The sequence below is a fragment of the Otolemur garnettii genome, unplaced genomic scaffold, assembly GCF_000181295.1.
Source record: "Otolemur garnettii isolate 467f Iridium unplaced genomic scaffold, OtoGar3 scaffold00069, whole genome shotgun sequence".
Classification (NCBI taxonomy): Eukaryota; Metazoa; Chordata; class Mammalia; order Primates; family Galagidae; genus Otolemur; species Otolemur garnettii.
In genome coordinates, this window is record NW_003852464.1 from 3,458,798 (window position 1) to 3,479,288 (window position 20,491).

At 39.2% G+C, this 20,491-nt stretch overlaps 1 protein-coding gene across 1 annotated transcript in view; it reads right to left on the reverse strand.

Moving 5' to 3' along the window:
- Nucleotides 1–20,491, reverse strand: part of KCNIP4 (potassium voltage-gated channel interacting protein 4) — a 415,573-nt gene that overhangs the window by 145,254 nt on the left and 249,828 nt on the right. The gene's annotated exons all lie outside the window — the stretch shown is intronic.

Below are 20,491 nucleotides of genomic sequence, written 5' to 3' on the forward strand. Positions count from 1 at the left end.
CAATTTGGGAACTCTCTTTCATGAACAGTGACCAAAGCTGAATCATTTTCAATCATTAAAAGTGGGCCAGCCCAGACTTTTCCTCTCTAGAAATGTGATTTAATCTTTGCCCTACTTAGAATAGGTTATACAGGTTAGCAAGTAATCACATGAAACACCTCCCTATGTTTTCTTCAAGAAACATGGTCTAATCATCTCTTGGGAAGAAGCTTCCTATGCTAGATGAAAAAAAACAAAACAAAACTGTGCAGATCATAAAGCAACATCCCCATACAAGGAATATCCATTCTATATGGGCTTGTCTGCCTATTCTCAGTGAAAAGTTCTCTTTAAGAACAAGTATGAGCACAGACAAACACAGACGCTCAAGATCAAAAGTGACAATAAGAACAGAGAAAACTAGATGAGCTCAAGGTAATAAACTTAGTCCACAAGCCATAAACAAGGGAACCTTCTAGGTTGTTCAAGATAAACTTTGTAGGATTCTGGAAACACAAAAATCAACTTCTTTTCCTAAAGATAAGGTAGAAACTCCTTAAAAACGTGAGTCTCACTGAACCTGAGACCATGGATATTATTTTGTTCAACATGAATACTAATGTTTGTTGATAAAATGATTATGATTTTAAAATCAAATCAATAGACACAATGTATATTTCATACTGTGTAGGGTGTACAGATGATTAAAACGACAAATAATTTATAGCTTGCCCTAGTCAATAAGGTATAATCATCATCATTATAATGCAAATAAATAAATCAAAGTATGAGTAAATAATAGCAATAATAAGAGTGCCGTAAGGTATTATGAAATAATGTGCCAACCCAGCAGGTAGCAGCAGATGTTGGGATACACATGGCATTCATATAACTCTGATTACCCCCTGCCTATATTTCTGGTAGACATCACTGGCCAGTCTCAGGGCTGTCCTCAAAATCTTTCTCAACTTTATGTTTCTGGAAGCCAATTAGGGACAGTTGGCTGGCAGGGTGAAATCTATTTGTCACCCCACCTATATTATTCCTCATAGAATATGGTTTGAGTCACCTGTTCCTATTATCTACCACCCTCTTAGGTCTCTGGCAAATGATCTGGGTTGTCTTATCCTTTTCAACCTCCTTCTCAAGAGGTATCTTTTATCCTACAGACAGGAAAGTATAACACCACCCTATCCAGATTCTCTTGCAGCTAGAGTTCAGGATTTCAGTTTCACTGTAACTTGGAATGGAGGGAAGGAGAAAGCCCAGGCTGGGTCAGAGGGAGCGTGATTCTGTGATCCTAGCTGCTACCATGGGCATTTCCTGTTGGAGTGGCCAGATTTCCTGAGCACGGCGAGTGCAGAGTGAGTCTGGGAGGTGGGAGTTGTTCCTACGTGTCCTATCTAGAGCCTGGGCATCAGCCCTTCCAAATCATTTCTAAGCCACCTAAGACCTCCTGGTGATACATTTTTTTCTTAACTCTTGTAGAACGCTCCTACTATGGGCAACAAGATCCTAATCAGTGTAGTCTTTGTTCTTCAAACAGCTATTAATATAAAGTCTTCTCAGAGCAGAGCTGAACAAGTTTCTACCTCTCTCATCCCAAGGCTAGATTTCTGTGAATGGACACTGTTGCCATAGGAAGCATTGAAAGGCTTCAGTCACCAGCCCTGCCACTGAGAGGCTGACTTCGTGCCACTCCCTCCTTCCCCCTGGACCCTCAGGGTCCAGTCCTGTGGACTGGCCTTGAGTGCTGCTGGCCGCCTCCCAATCGATCACTATGCTGGATAAGATGATTGTTCAATGTGTCCCATTAAATAGCTAGGTATCTACTCATCATCTGTTCAGCAACTTTTGTCAATAAAGGGAAAATTTATTTATTTTATTTTTTAATTTTTTCTTAGAGAAAGAGTCTCACTTTATTGCCCTCGGTAGAGTGCCGCGATGTTATAGCTCACACTTGGTCACCCTTGGTAGAGTGCCATGCTGTCACAGCTCATAGCAACCTCCGACTCCTGGGCTTAGGTGATTCTCTTGCCTCAGCCCCCTGAGTAGCTGGGACCACAGGCACCCACTACAATGCCCAGCTATTTTTTTGTAGCAGTTCAGCCAGGGCCAGGTTTGAACACACCACCCTCAGTATGTGGGGCCAGTGAGCTCACTGAGCTATAGGTGCCACTCAGGAAAATGTATTTTTTGAGTAATTACAGTAGATTACTTGAGGGAGTTGAGTTGAAGGTGCTTCTGAAATAAACACCTTACAGCTTAAAGGAGCTTTAGAACCTTGTTTCATTCAACAGATCTGGAAACTAGGAGGTATTATCTGAAATAAATCATCCATTGTGCAGTAACACACAGTTCTAATTCCACATCAAGTCACGTCCTCCTTTCTTTGTTTCAGTTGTAACAGAGACAAAAAGGGAAGGTGACAGTGTGAACTGGGGTGCTTGTGGCTTGAGTGGATGAAGGATGGAAACTGGGATTTGCAGGTTTATTCCTCAGTAATGCTCATTTGTTAATTCCCAGCCCTTGTGTCATGCCTTCTCGAGTGTTCCTGACACTTGTCCGATTTTTAACATCTAACACTTCACATCTATGTGTGATTTTTAAAAAATTTAATTACAAATATTTTATAGGAATCTGTCTTTCCTTTTTAGTAATGCCCTGTGAGTCTGGCACGATATACGCATTCAATAGACATTTGCTATTACTCAATTAAGTTACATTTAAGAGCAAATAGGGTTTCACCTCCATAATAAGTTAGATGTATAAAAATCATAATGCTTTTTTATAGTTTTCTCTGATTTAATACTTGTTATTATGTAGTTATTGCCTTTTTTTTTTGCAGTTTTTGGTAGGGGCTGGTTTTGAACCTGCCACCTCTAGTATATGGGGCTGGTGCCCTATTCCTTTGAGCCACAGACGCACAGACGCCACCCGTTATTACCTTATTATTTGACATTCCATTTAAGGTCACGTTCAAAAATGTATCCTTAATGCAAAAGAATAAAACAATACATTAAAGATGAGAGATTAGTCTAAATGATAAAGTAAAATAAAAGAAGGTTAAATCTATGTGCTATGTTCCTTTTTACAATGAGCAAAGATAGGTATTAAACTGGATTTTGAGCTTCCTAACAGCCAAGGCAAGAAGTAAAACATAACTTCTCACAAAAAAACAGTGGCAACTATATATACATTTATGATGCACCAGAGAGGATAGCTTTTGATAGAACTGAGAATGATACGGTGAAAAGAACAACTATCGGAAGTCAGAATAACAAAAAATTACTAGCATTTGCATAGCATCTATAATATACACATTTAATGCATCTGAAGTACATTAAATTTCACCTGAGCTCTATAACAACTTGATATACATATTATGTTTTATTGAGAGTGTTGCAGGTTTTAAAAGAAAGGAAGAAAGGACAAGAAAGGGGAAAAATGAAGGAAAAAAAGAAAAGAAGAAATAAAAGAAAAACAGAATAAACAACAAAAGAAAAGAAAGAAGGAAAGATAGAAAAACAGATTCACTAAGGCAAAATAACTATCTCAAGATAAAATATCTAGGAATAAAAAGACCGAGTTCTGGGACTTTATTTACTTTTTCCAAATTCCACTTCCCTTCTTGTGTATCACAATGACCCATCTTGCTATTGATACCACCAATGATTTATAATCATATTAACACAACTTATCAAATAGTTACCACATAAGCAATGCAAGCTTGCGCCAGGCACACTACACTCCTTACCTCTGCTCTTAACAACGACTCTATAATATATTAACCTATTTTACAGATGAGGAAACTGCAGTTCACAGTGCTTAAACAAAAAGTCTAAGACACATGGCTTATACGTAGTTGAGGGAAAGTAAATGAAGTTCTCCTATCTGTACATGGCAGAGAGAGATAGTAATTGATTCCAGGTTTGCCTGAATTCCAAACCCATGTCCTCCTGCGGCCTAGTAACCTCCTCACAAACCAACCATGTAACCTGAAACAAGTTGTTTACACTCATTTACTTCAGTGCCCATGACATTCAGGTATGGGATAATCATCTGGGCCTTTCCTGGCATAGCAGGTTATGGAGACAATCAGATAAGAAGGTGCGTATGGAACCCTCTGGAGTACACTACAGTTATTGTAAGTGCACTAATTATATTGTATCTTAAGAACATTAATAGCTGTAATTTAATCGTCAGACAGAAAATATAAAATTATCTAAAATACTGATATAATATACCTATAGGAGATATTATTGCCAGCTTCTGTGGTATTCTCTGCTTTCTGGCTTCAAATCCCTTCAGAAGTACAATCTTAACACAGTGAAACATGGAAGGCAGGTGTTTGACCAGAGACCCTCTTAAGAGAACAGTCACAGAATGTGCCTGAGTCCAATTGTCGAGGCAGGCAAGGATTACACATGTACATTTTGTTAGCCTTAGCACAAATCGCTACTCCCTGGGTCTCTTGTTTCCTTAGTGACCTCCCTCAGTAAGCATTCCTGGGAAGGGTTCCTAAGGGGCATATTGTCGAAAGGACTCATGTGAAATTCACTAGATAGAAGAGAGTCACTTTCATGGACCAGAAGACGTGGTCGGGGAAGTTCCTGGTGGCTGGGGAACTTTCTGCTCAGGAGAACACACATCCAGGGTGACGTCTGCAGACCCTTCACTGTGCTCATTCTGTCAGCCAGAAAATAAGGTGCTTGCTGGAAAAATGAACAGAAAAGGGAGACGTCTCCTGAAGTCACAGGGCTCTAGAAACCCTGAGCCTGCTGTCCAACGACTTCACGCTAAGAAGCCAGGCGAAGTTATCAATTCCTCTGGAGGACAGAATAAGTACAGACTTTTGTCCTATTGTCGCATAATAAAAATTGCTGAAGAGGAACAGATGAAGTGTGGTTTCCCTGTAGGCAGAGTTCAGTAAATGTATAGAACAACTTTCAACTAAAGCGACAGAAATAAAGACTTTGGGGCCAATCATTCTCCTAAATGTCCCTTATTTTGCAGAGGTAGGCAAATGTTCTTCTTGGGTGTTTATTACAGAATCACTTCAATAGAGCTTGACTATGTGGGAGACACGTGTCCTTTAAAATAATCTCAGCTAAACCCCCAACTATCTGTAGCAGACCAGAAGCATCGGAATACTCTGTTTCACATTGTGTCTTTGACATGAAACAGAACCTGAGGACGTGTGTTGGTTTTCACCGGCATGAATCCCAGCAGTGGCAGACACCCTCTTCCAGGGGAGGGGACTGATGGAGAGGCATGGCCTCTGAAGAAACTGACACTGCTGGGCACAGTGTTGGAGATTAATCCTGAACAACTGTGGGATGCCATGCACAACTGAAACCCAACCGTTATGGAACATGTTGAAATCAGTAGGTGGCTATAAATCTCTAAATGATTACTTTGGCCGATGGAAAAGGTTCCACTCACCTCCTGCAATAGAGATGTTACTTGGTAACACAGAAGAGGAGGAAAAGGTTGAAAATAAGGCATTTTTCATGTGCACTAAAACTTTAATCCAAGAGTTGTGCAGGAAAGAATAGTTAGGCTCGGCGCATGTGGCTCAAAAGGCTAAGGCGCCAGCCACCTACACCTAAGGTGGTGGGTTTGAATCCAGCCTGGGCCCGCCAAACAACAATGATGGCTGCAACCAAAGGATAGCCGGGGGCATTGTGGTGGGCGCCTGTGGTCCCAGCTACTTGGGAGGCGGAGGCAGGAGACTCGCTTGAGCCCAGGAGTTGGAGGTTGCTGTGAGCTGTGATGCCACAGCACTCTACCCAGGGGGACAGCTTGAGGCTCAGTCTCAAAAAAAGAAAGAAAGAATAGTCACTTTACCTCTTTTATGTTTACGTGGATGGAGCTGGAACATATTCTTCTTAGCAAAGTATCTCAAGGATGGAAGAAAAAGTATCCAAAGTACTCAGTACTATTATGAAACCAATATATAATCGCCCACACTTTCATATGAAAGATAAAACACAACCATAGCCCAGGATGAAGGAAGGAAGAGGAAGGGGAGGGAAGGAGAAGCTGGGAGGCCGGATGGAGAAAGCGTAATTGGCGGGACTACATCTCTGGTGCATATTGCAAGGATATGTGTCAAATCTATTAAGTGTAGAGTGTAAATGTCTTAACACAATAATTAAGTGAGGTGAAGGCTGTTAACAGTTTGATATAAACACCAAATTATGTATAAAATCAGCACACTGTACCCCATAAATGCATTAATGCATAGAGTTATGATTTAGTGAATAAAAAGGAAAAGTCACCTGGCCAAATGGGGACCCTGGTTCATGTCTTGCCCTTGGTCACAGGTGGCTGAAAGAAGGCGCTGTACTTGGCAATAATTATCTTTAACAGCATACACTTTCTAGAGTCTTCTGTTATTACTTTCTTTTACTAATAGGTGGTTACACAGCATTTAACTTGCCATGGTTTCAGGCAGAGACCTATATGGTTATTTACAAATGAACATGGATGAATGTGTGGATTCCAAAACGCTATAATTGTAACAGCAACAAAGAGCATGAATGGGAATCGCGGAAAACTAGCATAAGTTAATTCATTTAGGAGGCTGATGGTCAAACAGTCTCCCGCCTTCGAAGCCTTTTTCTCCTTTCTCCATCCAGAAAACTAAGCATCCCTGAAAGCCCTCTACGCTCCTTCTCTTTGAAGCTTCCCACCCCCAGCTCCGGTCAACAAAATGGCTTCGACTTGAGTTTTTATCACACACACAACTTTAAAATTGTTCATTATTTCATTTTTATGTCACTATTATCTGCCTATTCAGCAGACATACTGTGTGCATAAAAAAAGAAGAAAAATTCCATAACAAATAAATACTTTCAAAGGGGTTTTATTTTCTCCTTTATCAGCCTTTATCCACATTTCAGGGCGCTAATCTAAGTATTCCATGTACTTACAAATGTGAGATCCTCAGCCTTTAGTCTTAAGACAACTCTATGAATGTCAGTTTTGTATATACAAATGCTTGAGTTTTAGAAAAATGCAATAGCTTCATCCGAAAACACAGGTCTTGTAAATAGTGGAAGAAGAAACCAAACCCACGTCTGACTTAGAGTCTTAATCATGCTATAGTGTTGACCTCTGGCCATACCCTCCACTGAGGAGAATGGAAATGAGAGTTTGACATGAAGGTCAGAAACATACTCTGACCATGGTTAAAGTAGGTGCTTCAAATATCTAATCATTCTGAGACCATCATTCTTTACGGTCACAGTCTACATTCTCATTAGACAAGAAAGCTACTTCTGTGGCAAGAGTCAGAAACGCATGCTTCAGCTTCAAGTTCGGCAGGATCAGTTTTTGTTTTTTGGCAATAATTAACTGAGCACTCTGGCTTTCATCCCTCTTCTGATGATTTCCCCAGCTACTCAGGGTTAAGCTTCTGTCACAGAAATTATCCTGAGCCATTTGTTAAGCCTGTTTGACGCTCCCCACATTAATTTTCCTCAGGCGGCAATGTTGGGAATATTGACTATACTTAAAGTGCTTAGTGGCTACCGTGGAAATAAATGTTTTTTTCCTTATTTCCAAAATTCAATTTTATGAGTTTTTGAAGAAAAAAACAGAGTTAAGATGGAGTAATTGGCGCTGGGCTAGGACAGGGCTAGGTGCAAGTTCAAGGATCCTACTTTTCACCTAGTGTGAGACATTTTTATCGTTATGTTGGAAATGAGGGAGATTGTTATGTTATGAGGGAGATTATTTGAATCAGGAAGCACATAAAAGAAGTCTTTTCTACTAGCATATGGATCCAGGAAGAAGAGGAGATCTCTCATTGATTTACTTTCTTTCAAAACAAATTTAAATAATTATACTTAACCCAAGAGAAGGTGGAGAAAAAGCAATAAGAATTAAGTTTGTGTTTAACCCACTGTTTGGGATTTTTCTACTCTTTCCCACCCTAGGTAAAGATGAAGGTAATTAGTCCTCATCCATATTTAGAAGAAGCCTCAAAAAAGAAGCAAAGGAAGGGAAAGTGAGCCAGGGTTACTCAATCCCTGTCCTATATTCTGGCCTATATCTAGGACTTGCCTCAGACTCATACCCTTGTTGTCTCAGAATCCATATTTATTGGATGCACCTGCTGACTTTCTGTGGCTTATGCAACATAGAAGCCAAGTCCAAGGATGAAGAACATGGCACCATGAGGAAACCCCACCACTGACACCATTAGTACCATCTGTGAAGAAACAAGTGAGTTCTCTAAGAGGAGGGATAACGCATAACACACCCGTCACAGGACATCTCAAACCACCTCTTTGTCCTTGAAAAATTCCCCTCCATTTCCAGTCTGAGCAAATTTCTGTAAAGAAACCGGCAAACTTTCCTGAAATAATTATTCTAAGAGTTAAATTATTCCCTAAAGAATAGACACATTCAGGTTTCTCTGGAGTACATTAGGATGAGCTCTATTTTCGTGGAAAAATTTCTCCCCTCATTTTAGACAGCCACTGGCAAGAATAGTTCCTATTATGATAAAATTTGTGTTTTTGAAATCTATTAGCAAGGCAGGTCAGCTCGGAACTTCACAAAGATTTTGCAGCTACAGAATTTCGTTGCTGATTTTGCATTTTTTTCTTGAATACAGTTATAAAATGCTAAGCTAGATGTGGGTTTTTTGTTGATACATTGTAGAAAAGATACACAACAATACTGAGGCTAGTATAGTATTTAGAGCATTAGACTTTTAGTCTAAAATCTAGTTTGTGCAAATTTTTATTCATTTGTTTTATTATTATTACTTTTTTTGAGACAGAGTCTCAAGCTGTTGCCCTGGGTAGAGTGCCTTGGCATCACAGCTCACAGCAACCTCAAGCTCTTGGGCTTAAGCAATTCTCTTGCCTCAGCCCAAGTAGCTGGGATTACAGGTGCCCACCACAACACCTGGCTATTTTTTGGTTATAGTTGTTGTTGTTCGGTGGGCCCCGACTGGATTCGAACCTACCAGCTCCAGTATGTGTGTGGCTGGTGCCCTAGCCGTTTGAGCTACAGGCACCGAGCCTGTGCAAATTTTTAATGAGGCACATTTTCAAAGAGAACTTCAGCTGTCACCTCTGTTGTCATGAAAAATGCATTTGGCTACTTCCTTCTGTGTCTCCTTGAACAGTTGCAGTTACAGGAAGGAGTTAATCCTGAATTTTTACTCAAGTGATGTTTAGAAACCTCTGCTAATTTCAACTTCAATGCACCAGTGATATTTAGGAATGGCTGAATATAGTGAGGACAGATGTGGGATTCGGGTATCTGTCCAGGTGTCTCTGTCTTCAAATTATTTTATCATTATCCATTTACCCCCGCAATTTGTTTAAATTTGGAATCACATTGGCAATTTACTTCATGCTGCCAGGTCTTTAATCTTCTCTTGTTTATTCGTTAGAGAATTTCTACCCGCCCGATCGTTAATAACTATACATCTGATCACATATAGAGCTACTTATTTTCTTAATTCTATTCAAATGGATGTCTGGAAAAGCACTTGATTCTAAATATACTATTTTGACCTTACTAATCCAGATACCTTAAAGTATGTCTTCATGTATCAGATATTTAGAAAAAACCTTAGCAGTACAGGAAAGGTTAGGATAGAAAAACCTTGATCTCTTAGAAGACTGTGGGGTTGATTCCAGTTTTACCATTTGCTAGCACATACACTCATCAAGTTACTATGCAAATTTGAATGAATTTCCTTATCCATAAAAGCACATACATACAATATCTCTGGACAGTTCGATATATAACACAACTGAACCTACTAAAAATTGTAACAAAAAATATTCACAATCAGGATAAAGACAATGAGGTTTTGTCAACACTGATCATCATGTTTGGATTCTTCCTAACCAATAGTTACAAAGAATGAGCACTAAAGTAACCTTCGGAAAATCTGAATTACAGCAATAAGCTCTAATAATAAATGAGTAGCATTTAATAAGTACTGGGTGGGCGCCTTCTCTTAGGATCATTTCATGCTTCAAAATCACCCTATGACATTGTAATTATGATGATAGCCACACCCTCAGAACAAAAAAAGAGAGCCACAGAGAGGCGAGAAGATGCACAGAACACACAGCGCACACGTGTCGCGGGGGGGGCCGGTCCGCCCCCAAAAAAAAACCCCAACAATAAATCAACAAAGAAAAACCAATCCTTTAACAAGAACCAAAACAAGGGAAAACCGGGAATGGGTTCGAAACCCTTTAACCAAAGTATCCATGATTCTTGGTTCCAGACTTTCCAAGCATCCACGATTCTTGGTTCCAGACTTTCTTACATGAACAAGATGCCCCACACTTTGACTTGAGATGAACACAGCCCCACACTTTGACTTGAGTTGAACATGGCACACCTTTAAAAAAGACATTATCTCCCTCCTTGCTATTTATAGTCACCTAAGTAGGCTGGGCATAGTAGCTCTCGCCTGTAATCCCAATGCTTTGGGAGGTTTAGCTGGGGCGATTGTTTGAGTTCATTTGTTCAAAATCAGCCTAGACCATATAGCTAGACCCTAGCTCTATAAAAAAAAAAATTAAAAATTATCAGGGCACAGTACTGCACACCTATAGTTCTAGCTACAAAGGAGGCTGAGGTGGGAGGATTGGTTCAGCTTGGGAATTCAAGGCTGCATTGAACTATGATTGCACCACTGTACACTGGCCTGGGCAACAGAGCAAGACCTTGTCTCAAAAATACTAAAATAATAAAGAAATAAATAAAATTAAGTCATCTAAGTAAAATGTATCTAGTACTAAGGCTTAGGAAATATTTCTTTGAATATGCATAGCGATGATTTTATGCTGGCTATTTTTCCTCCTTTATATGTAATTTCAGGAGTTACCTCATCTAGCATAAAAATATGCCTTTTTTTTAAATGACCAATCTCATGCTTATTTAGTGCCCAGACTGATGGTTGACATGGATGTGATGGTTGTTGAAAGTTTTAGCCTTTTTGTATAAAGGGACTGTACCTTATAAGAGAGAAAAACAAGGTAAGCATCTTTAGGCTACAAGGGGAATTTCATACTCAAAGTTCAATTCCAGATACTGGTTTAAAGGCATTAGCAGTCCAGCCTTAGCACACAGTTTCTTGGAATTGCCAACACCCTTTAACAGTGAGTTTGCCAATATGGTCTTTAGTGACCACTTTCAATGCATCCCCTAAAAACAGCATGTACTGACATGGAAGTTAGTGTGAACCACTGGGATAGGAAAATTTATCTGACCCCTTCAGAATTCAAATTGTCTCTGTGTGTGTGTGTGTGTGCATGAGTTTAACTTTGAAAACATCCAAGCATTGAAAGTCATGGGAAACCAAAACTGAGTGCTGGGAAGGAATATCTTCTTTCTATTACAAAAGTAATAAACAACTGGGCGGCAACCATGGCTCAAAGAGTAGGGTGCTGGCCCCATATACCGGAGGTGGTGGGTTCAAACCCAGCCCGGGCCCAAAACTGCAAAAAAAAAAAAAAAAAAAAGTAATAAACAATCATTAAAGAAAACATGTAGGTTAAGAAAAAGAAATTAAAAAAATAGCCCTACCATTCTATGAATAACTACCTATAATATTGTCATTTAATTACACTGTCTTTTCAACATGCATAATTGATCCTTTAAAATTAATATACTTAATAATACTGCATAGATTTAATAGAGACATATATATGTCAAGAGACTTGAAATACTTTATTCTCTTGTCCTGTTGAATTCTTCTTCTAAGACTTTATCCTAAGAATATAGTTTTAAATATAAAAGCAACTTCATACACAGAGATTTTATTACAGAATTTTCCAAATACTGAAAAAAATAGAAATAATTTACATATTCTAAAATCAGGATTTGTAAACTACAGCACACCACACACATTTTTAGAATATAATGTAGGTATTTCATCTAGTATAAAAGATGTATAATTTTCAAGTACTTATGCTCTGCCATTGAATGTAAAGCTATATGGAATTTTATAATCCATATAGTATTATTAAGTATATTCAGTATAAAATATCAATATACATGTAGAAAAACAATGTAAATAAAAATACTACTTGTGGTTATTCATAGAATGATGGGACAGCGTTTTATTAATTTTTTTAATACTTATATATTTTCCTTAATGATTATTTATTGCTTTTGTAATGGAAAAAAAATTCTTTCCAACACTCAGTTTTGATTTCCAATGGCTTTCAATGCCTTGATGTTTTCCAACTTAAATGTGGTTTATTGATTTATGAGTCTATAGATAGGCATATAATTTACGCCTTGTTTTAACACAACCCTACTGTTCTCAATGCAGGGGGAGTGATTTTGCCCACCCCTAGTTCCCCAGGCAACTGGCAGTGCCTGGAGACACTTTTGGTTGTTACAAGTGCTGCTGGCCTTTGTTTGGTACAGACCAAGGGTGCTGCTGATCATCCTCTAATACAGAGGATAGTGCCACATCAAAGAAATATCCAGCCCCAAGTGTCCATAGAGCCAAGTTTGAGAAGCCCCAGCTAAAATAAAATGTTTAAAAATGATTTCAATTCAAGACTGTTATGGAAACTCTGTCAGGTTTATCAGGGAACCTCTGAATAAACTTGTCTGTCTATCATCTACCCAGCCATCCGCTCACTCACACAAGACAGAGGTAAGCGCTCTGCCTGTGTGGTGCTCGAAGTTTAGCAAAAGAGAAAGAGATGGAAATCAAGAGCTTAATGCAGTTTGAAGTGCTGCGATAGAGCGCTTCGGGAAGACAGAAATGGGCACTTAATCCAAGCAGGTGGTTCAAAGGAGGCTTTCTGGAACTGAAGGCTCCTAAGCTCAGCTTAAAGGATAAAGAAGCGTTAATCAGGTGAAGACCTGAGAGAGTTGAGTTCTAGAAGGGAGGGGTATTCACAGAATAAGGAAAGAAGTGAGGATAAAACATCATGAAGTGTTTGGAAACTAATAAGGAGGTGATAGTTGGGAGCATAAAATTGGCACAGGGGGAGTAAGGAAGAAGCATGAAGTCTTCAGGCCCAGAGTCGCCATTTCTTTGTATTTTTGCCTGAGGAAGTCAGGATGGTCATCTCAGGAAGGAAGAATTTGAGATAAGAGTTGAAGTTTGGGAAGACACATCCAGGAACACGAGAAGAGAAGGGCATTTTCGAAGTCAGAACAGTACGTGGGAGAATATGGCAGTGGAAGCCAATACAAGGAGCTCTGGGAAATTGATTGCCATGTGGCAGAAACATGAAGTTGAGAAGGAGAAAAGGGGTGGAAAATGACCGAGGAGGAGATCAGATAGACATGGCTCTAATCCAGTCTTTTGTATAATATTCAAAGACGCTGTGGTTTTATTTTGTAGAGAAAAGCTATGAGTACAAGTTCATTCCCTTCATTCCCTACGTTACACGTCTTGGGAGGACGTGATCTCATACTGGAAGAGATGAGGGTGGAGTTGAGATAAGACCAGGACGTTGCTATGAAAGTACAATCCATCAAAGATGCAATTGAGAAACTGGGATAAATAGAGGCACACCTCAGAGACAATGTGGGTTTCACTCCAGACCACTGCAGTCAAGCAAAAGTCACAATAACGCATGGCACAGAATTTTTGGTTTCCCAATGCATAAAATAGTTATTTTTTTACTATGTGGTTGTCTAGTAAGTGTGCAGTACAGGCATAATAAACAGTGTACAAACAAGTGCTCGCTGGAGTGGCACTTTTAATTTCCTTCAAGAATCATTTCTTTCTTTGCCTTTGCAACTTGACTGTTTGGCACCAACAGCCCAGCTTTTGTTCTATTTCAATGTTCGACAGGCCTTCCTCACTACGTTCACCATTTTTAGTTTGTGATTTAAAGTGGGTGATACGTGGCTCTTTCTTTCCCTTGAACACTGAGAGGCAACTGTACGGTAATTATTTGGCCTAATTTCAGTATTATTGGGTCTTGGGGACCGGGGAAACCCAAGGAGAAAGAGAGAGATGAGAGAATGGCATGCCTGTCCCCAGAGCAGTCAGAACCCACACAATACTATATGTCATCTTGCATGGGTGCAGTTCCTGGTGACCCCAAACACACACAATAGTAATGTCAATAATCATAGGTGACCATGAGACAAAAAGTGAGCACGTGTTGTTGGAACAATGGCACAAAAAGCCTTGCTGGGTAGGGTTGCCACAAACCTCCAACGTGTAAAAAATGCAGAATCTGTAAGACACAATAAAACAAGCTGTGCCTGGTTTATTGAGCCTGTGTAACACACTCTGTGCAGCTCTGGACCCTGTGGAGATCCAGGGAAAGTTCTCACTGTGCTGAAGTGGAGTATGCCCTCCTGTCTAGCTGTGGAGAAAATGAATGAATGAAGTGGTTGGAGGGACAGTGCATGAAGATTTATTATCATCTAGCGTTGTGTTTGCTGTACAGCATGCGCCAGTACTAGCTGAATTCAGATTGGGCAGGAAAGGTCTTATTAGAGAGAGGGTGGGTTTAGTGTTCAGCTGATATGGGGAAAGGAGGTTTAATTTGTGTAGGGGAAGGCATTCTGGAAGAAGGGAATAATGTGAAGTCAGGGGAAGAATCTTAGACCTTGGTAATGCTAAACGGTGTTTTGTCAGCTGTCAGTAGTTCTCAAAGATGCAGGATGCTAGTGCTGGAAGTGTCTCTCAGATTCAACTCAAAGATCATCTCTGCGAGACATACTGATGCCCCCAGTTTATAAATGGGACTGCTCAGTCTCTCTTTGATGTTTCCTCTGATTCCTACATAGATTAAAGACCAGGGAAGTTTACTAAACCATCTTATTTGTAAATTCACTCACAGGTAAACCCATCTTAGCCAAAATTGGGACTTTCATTTCCCCACAACCAGCACAGTGCCTGGGATGCAGATCAAAAATGAAACTCTTCTTATCATAGATGATTAAATAAAGGACCGTGCTTGCTAATAGTCATGACTGATATGAAAAACAAAGACAGCAATAATGATAATACTATAATTTATAGCCAATATTTATTGAGCTCACTGTGCTAGGCATGGTGCTAAGCAGAATTTTAGCAAATCATTTAACTTAACTCTCACTATAAGGCTATGAGGTCGGAGCCACTATTTATTCCCCTCATTTTACGTATGGGAAACTGAAGTTCTACTGGTCTTGTCCAAGAGTGCCTAGCCAAGAAAAGGCAGAGCTGTAAATGGAATCCAGGGTTGTCTCAGTTCAAAGACCATAGCTCTTACATACTACTTGCATATCTCTTATTTTTAGAAGGATTCACTTAAGATGACATAAACATTCCAAGTTGTATATAAAATCAGCACATTGTACCCCATATATGCTGTAATGTACACAGTTAAGATCTAATAAAAAAAAATTTGTGGATTCAACATGTTTACCCCAGACTCAAAAGATCAAATGTAACACAAGAGCCTGAACACCGATTTAACAGGAAATGTTGAAATGTGTCTTTAACAAATCTACTCTGTAAAAGCTTACAAACTCAATGAAAAGAACATAGTGCCACCTTGTTCAAGAGATAATAGAACTGAAAATTAAAATCAACATGACCCAGAACACCAATCGCTCATACTGACTTATTATATGACAAAAACCCTATAGATGGCTTAATTATATGACAACCATCTAATTTGGTCTAGAAGTGTGAAATTAGAAGGAGGGAACAATTTTATTTAGCTAACACCTATATGCTAATTCAAAGCACTGGTGAATTTGGGAGATAATTCCACCAACCTACAAAAACAGAGTAGATGCCTCATTTACTCAATGACACTGAGGGGTTAGAAAAATGTAGATAAGTTTCCAAAAGGCAAGAGCTTCTCCCCTGGAGATCCCCTTCTCAATGTGTTCCTTAATTGCCAAGTCTAGTACAGGAGTGGGTAAATTGCACCAGTAGGTCAAATCTAGCCTGCTGCCAATTTTGGCATTGTTTTTCATTTAAAGTAATGGTTTAAAAAAATACTAGTTCCATGCGACACATAAAATGTGGATGGAATTCAAATTTGAGCACCCATAATGTTTTATTAGAATATAGCCACTCCCATTTGTTCGTGTATTGTCTATGGTTGTTTTGGGGACCAACAGAGTTGAATAGTTGTGACCAACTGTGTGCCCCAGAAAGTCTGAAATGTTTGCAATAGAGAAAGCTGGCTGACCACTGCTGCAGAACAAAGCTCAACAGGTGCAAAGCAACCCAGTGAAGAAGACTTTGCAGATACCTGGGTTTGGCCCTTCGTATTTCTACCTGACTCAGTAATTTTCAGAGCTAAGCCTCTGGACCAGTGGCATTAGTCTCACATAAGAACTTTCTAGAAAATGTGCCTTTATAGATCCCAATCCCAGATTTAGTGAGCCAGAAACTCTCAGGGTGGAGTCCGGCAAATTGTGACTGACAGATCATGCAGGAGATTCTAATGTACTCCAAAGTTTGAAATCTATTATTCTTTTCATTATTATTTCAGGTTGAGATAAGGGTAAAGACTTTTAGGTTATATTTTTTTTCATTTCTAAGGTAAAGTTCAAGTTGTAGCTGAGCCATTCCCCCAGGGGCCATGCTGAAAGCCCTCCCACTGTGGACATTAGGTGAGATCCACTATTCTATCTCAGGAAATTCGAACATGGTACCTGTCATTTCAAGATCACTCTAAGAAAGAACCTTTATTGCCTCCCATTTGTAGATGAAGCATGGAGCTAGATATTCCACTCACATTTCTGCATTCTCTATAATAATCTTGAAAGATTGGGATCATTAGCCCTGTTTTACAGAACAGGGAACTGATGCTCAAAGGATCAAGTAACTTGTTCACAGTTGCCGCATCAGGATTAGGCTCAGATCCACCTGGTACTGAGCCTGCACTCCTCCCCTTCCCCCCACTCTGCTCTCTTCCTTATTCGATCTGAGAGCCAGAAGGAGCTAAGCTGGCTTATCAGCTAGGTCTTGCTGTTTTCCTGTCGGATATAAACAATTTCTCAGAATATCAGCATCAGATAAGAACACTTTCGGTCTAAGATTAATCAATACATAAGCAAGACCACGCTCTAATCATGTTTAAACAGAGGCAAAAACATGATTTCTAAATCACAAAAATGAGAAAATATCCGCATAGCCCACCTAACATGAGTAATTGCTGCTGCCTCACCAGTTAGGGTTAGGGTTAGGGTTAGGGTTAGTCTCTGTCTAGTCTTCACTAGCGGTAGATACCCTTGCAAGATACCCAGTCCTAGAATTACCCTGGCTTCCTGACAGCATCCAGTCCAGATCAAGGCCCTGCTTCCTCAAACATTCTCTAAAAGTACCTAAAACAAGCTCCATGCTCCATAATAAGTCCTGTCTAACACTCTCTTTCTGAGTCACTATACTTTCCCATAGGGTGCATTCTTTCTCTGAATTGAGCAATGAACATAAATCGTTGAACCACAGGTATGTTTTTCTGAGGATTTTTTGGGTGGAGGCATGACAGCTATAAGTCTCTTCTCTGTCCCCCTTATCTATCTTCCCTCCTTCAGTTAAAATTACAGCTCTCTTCTCCAAGATGGGATAAGGAACAACTTTCCAAAGCAACCAAACTGGGCAAGGATAGTTCACCCCACCCCCAAAATCACTATCAAGGACACTGCCAGGTCTAAGCAGATACTTAGTATTTTAAATAAATTAATGGTCCTTTTAATGCTAATATGATTATAAGAAATGATTTCAGGAAACTACATGTCTTTTTAAATACAGTTCAAATCTTAGTTTCCTTTCTCCACCTGCCAAAGTCTTTTGATCCTTCCACTCTTGAGACTTAAAAATGTCACCATCTTCTTGTAGCCTTCCCAGAAAACTTTCATGCAGATGGAATGGTTCTTTTCTCTACGTTTTCTAAAGATTTTCCTTTTTCTCACCAGTATTTTTCTTTACTTTTTTCCTTTTATTAAGTCATATACACATAGACAATGAATACATTTATGCTTTTGTGGGGTCCAATGTGTTGATTTTTTGTTATATAATCTGAAACCCATTTATCATTACTCACATTTTCTTATGAAAGATAGATCATAATCACCAGAATTTTTCATCTTGGATTAGTTATGTATGAACTGTTTGGTCTCTAACAAATTCTGAAACTTCATCGGGATAGTAAAACACTCAACTATTTTCCACTCCCTTCCACACAGTAGGTATTTCATATGTTCCTAGCTCTATAGAACTAAAATGGCTGCTCTCCCAGTCAAACCAAGGCCCATCTAAGTGGGTTTTTGCAGCCCAGTGCTGGATGTCTCAAATGAAATTATTCCCAGGCCAGGGGGTCTAATAAATGGCAGCCCCAGATACTGTTGGTATGTGGATATCTTTACCTTGCAGGGGGATTTTGATGTAAAATTTCACCAAAAGAACAAAAAAAGTAAAACTATTAATTAAGTAATCCCATTTTCAGCCTACAATGGGAACTTGAAAGTGACATTGGAGGGCCTCATTCTGTGGGACCAGTGTAATGGTACACTGGTACTATCACGGTATGGAAGCAAATGATGTTTAGGCCATAATTTTCTTTGGTATGCTTTCTATTCCAAGCATGTGCTAAAGCAAAGATAATTGTATAATCAAGGGGAAGAAATAAAACTATGTCACCTCATCTTGTACTTTTTTGTTATTTTTCTAGGAGTTCCATATGGGTACCATGTCCCTGTATTTGTGTGTGGTGTTGTCTTATCCAATGTTTTCTATATTGTAGTTGCATAAGCACCTTTCTTGCATATTAATTTAATAAACTTCTCTTCACCCCTACAAACCTAGTTTAGAGGTCACCTCCATAATGAAGTCACCTCTGATTACTTCTATCTCTTCCACTTGAACTTAATTCCTTTACGCTCTTTGCAAACTGACTTGTATTGACTTATTTACCATGATGCGTTACATTTTATTTGCTTATATTTCCTTTCTCCTTATACAACTGAGAGTTCCTTAGGGGCAGCCACTGCCATTAATTTATCTCTATCTCTTGGAGACTAGCATAGTGGTTGGCATAAATGTAAATAATCAGAAATATTTATTAAATGTCAGCTATTGCTGAAAACAAGTGGCAAAGTATTAGTAATTATTGAAATAAAATATAATTCATGGCATTTCATTATACTATTTTCTATCCTTTGTTTTATGCGTGCAATTTCTAAATTGAAATTTCAAAATAACTGAAGACCTTGCAAGATGTCAGATAAACCTGGCAGAATTTTTAAGTTCCTACCACAAATGGAGCTACAGCTATGACCTCTGTGTTCCCTGTATTTCTTTCTTTGCTTCATAAGAAAGATATTTAAAACCAAACAATTTTCCTCAGTAACAAAACACAATTATGCTACTTCAGAACAGCTTCAGGCCAGGGATATCATATTAAATGAGAATTTCTGGAAAAACTAGAAACCGACAGTTCACACTAAGTATTTTACTGAGGAGGAAATTCTGTGGACTTTTGCCCTGGCCTCTCACCCGAATTGCTACAGAAGTATAACTAGTATCTCTGTTTCCACTCTCCAACCTCTGAATTCATCTTTACCTACTCCTAGTTTGACCTACCTAAAACATGGTCCCATCTGTTCCCCAAAGTTCAATGGCTCTTTCACTGCTAGGAAATAAGTTCACACTTCTGGTGTTGAACCCCACGTAATCTGTTCAGCCAAAGCCTTCAGCTTAGTGTTCTGAGATCCATGTGCTACAAGCCATACCCAATTGTCCACCCAGGGATCCCTCTCACTGTCAGTGCTTAGGGTCACAGCTCATCTCTTTGCTCAGCCTGAAATAGTCTTCTCCCACTCTCCAATTTGGGAAATACTTCTCCCACTTCCATATCCTGTATAACTATTTTTTTCCCCTCTCCAAAACCATCCCTGGATCCCTTTCCAGAAGACGCTAATCCACCTGTGCTTCTGGTGGCCACTGCTTGCTTGGCCCTATGTCCAGCATATTTCCTTCTGTTTTGTTTGGTAAAGTATTGTCCCTTACTAGAATGTAAGCTTGCTGGGGGTATTTTCTTAGAATGTTCATCCTGCACTGACACATCATCTCAGTTTGCACAGGTTAGAGGACTCCTGAACGTGTTAACATTCAATCTAACAATACTACGTGCTGAACTACGAAACGATGAGATGAGTCTTGTGAGTGTTCTTCTTTATTCCCTTTACCAACAAGTGGATACATGCCAAACTTCAAATCATTATGCGAAAATCTCATTAGTCATTTTATTCCTCTTTACCAATTGCTTTTGCTTTCTAAGTCTTGGGTTTCAATTAAAAGAGAATTCAAAAAATAAGTCTTTATCAAAATTAGAAATTAATTTAAATGGGAAAACTGCTTCTCTTAACCCCTTACTATCCAAGGATAATGCTTGCCAGCCTTACAGATAATACCACGATAATATCACTTTATCTCAACACCAGTATAGACCCTCTCATTCACATTGACTCAGACGTATTTCCTAAATTATTTGATGTACAAAATCATGCTAGGGAAAATACGATGGGATTA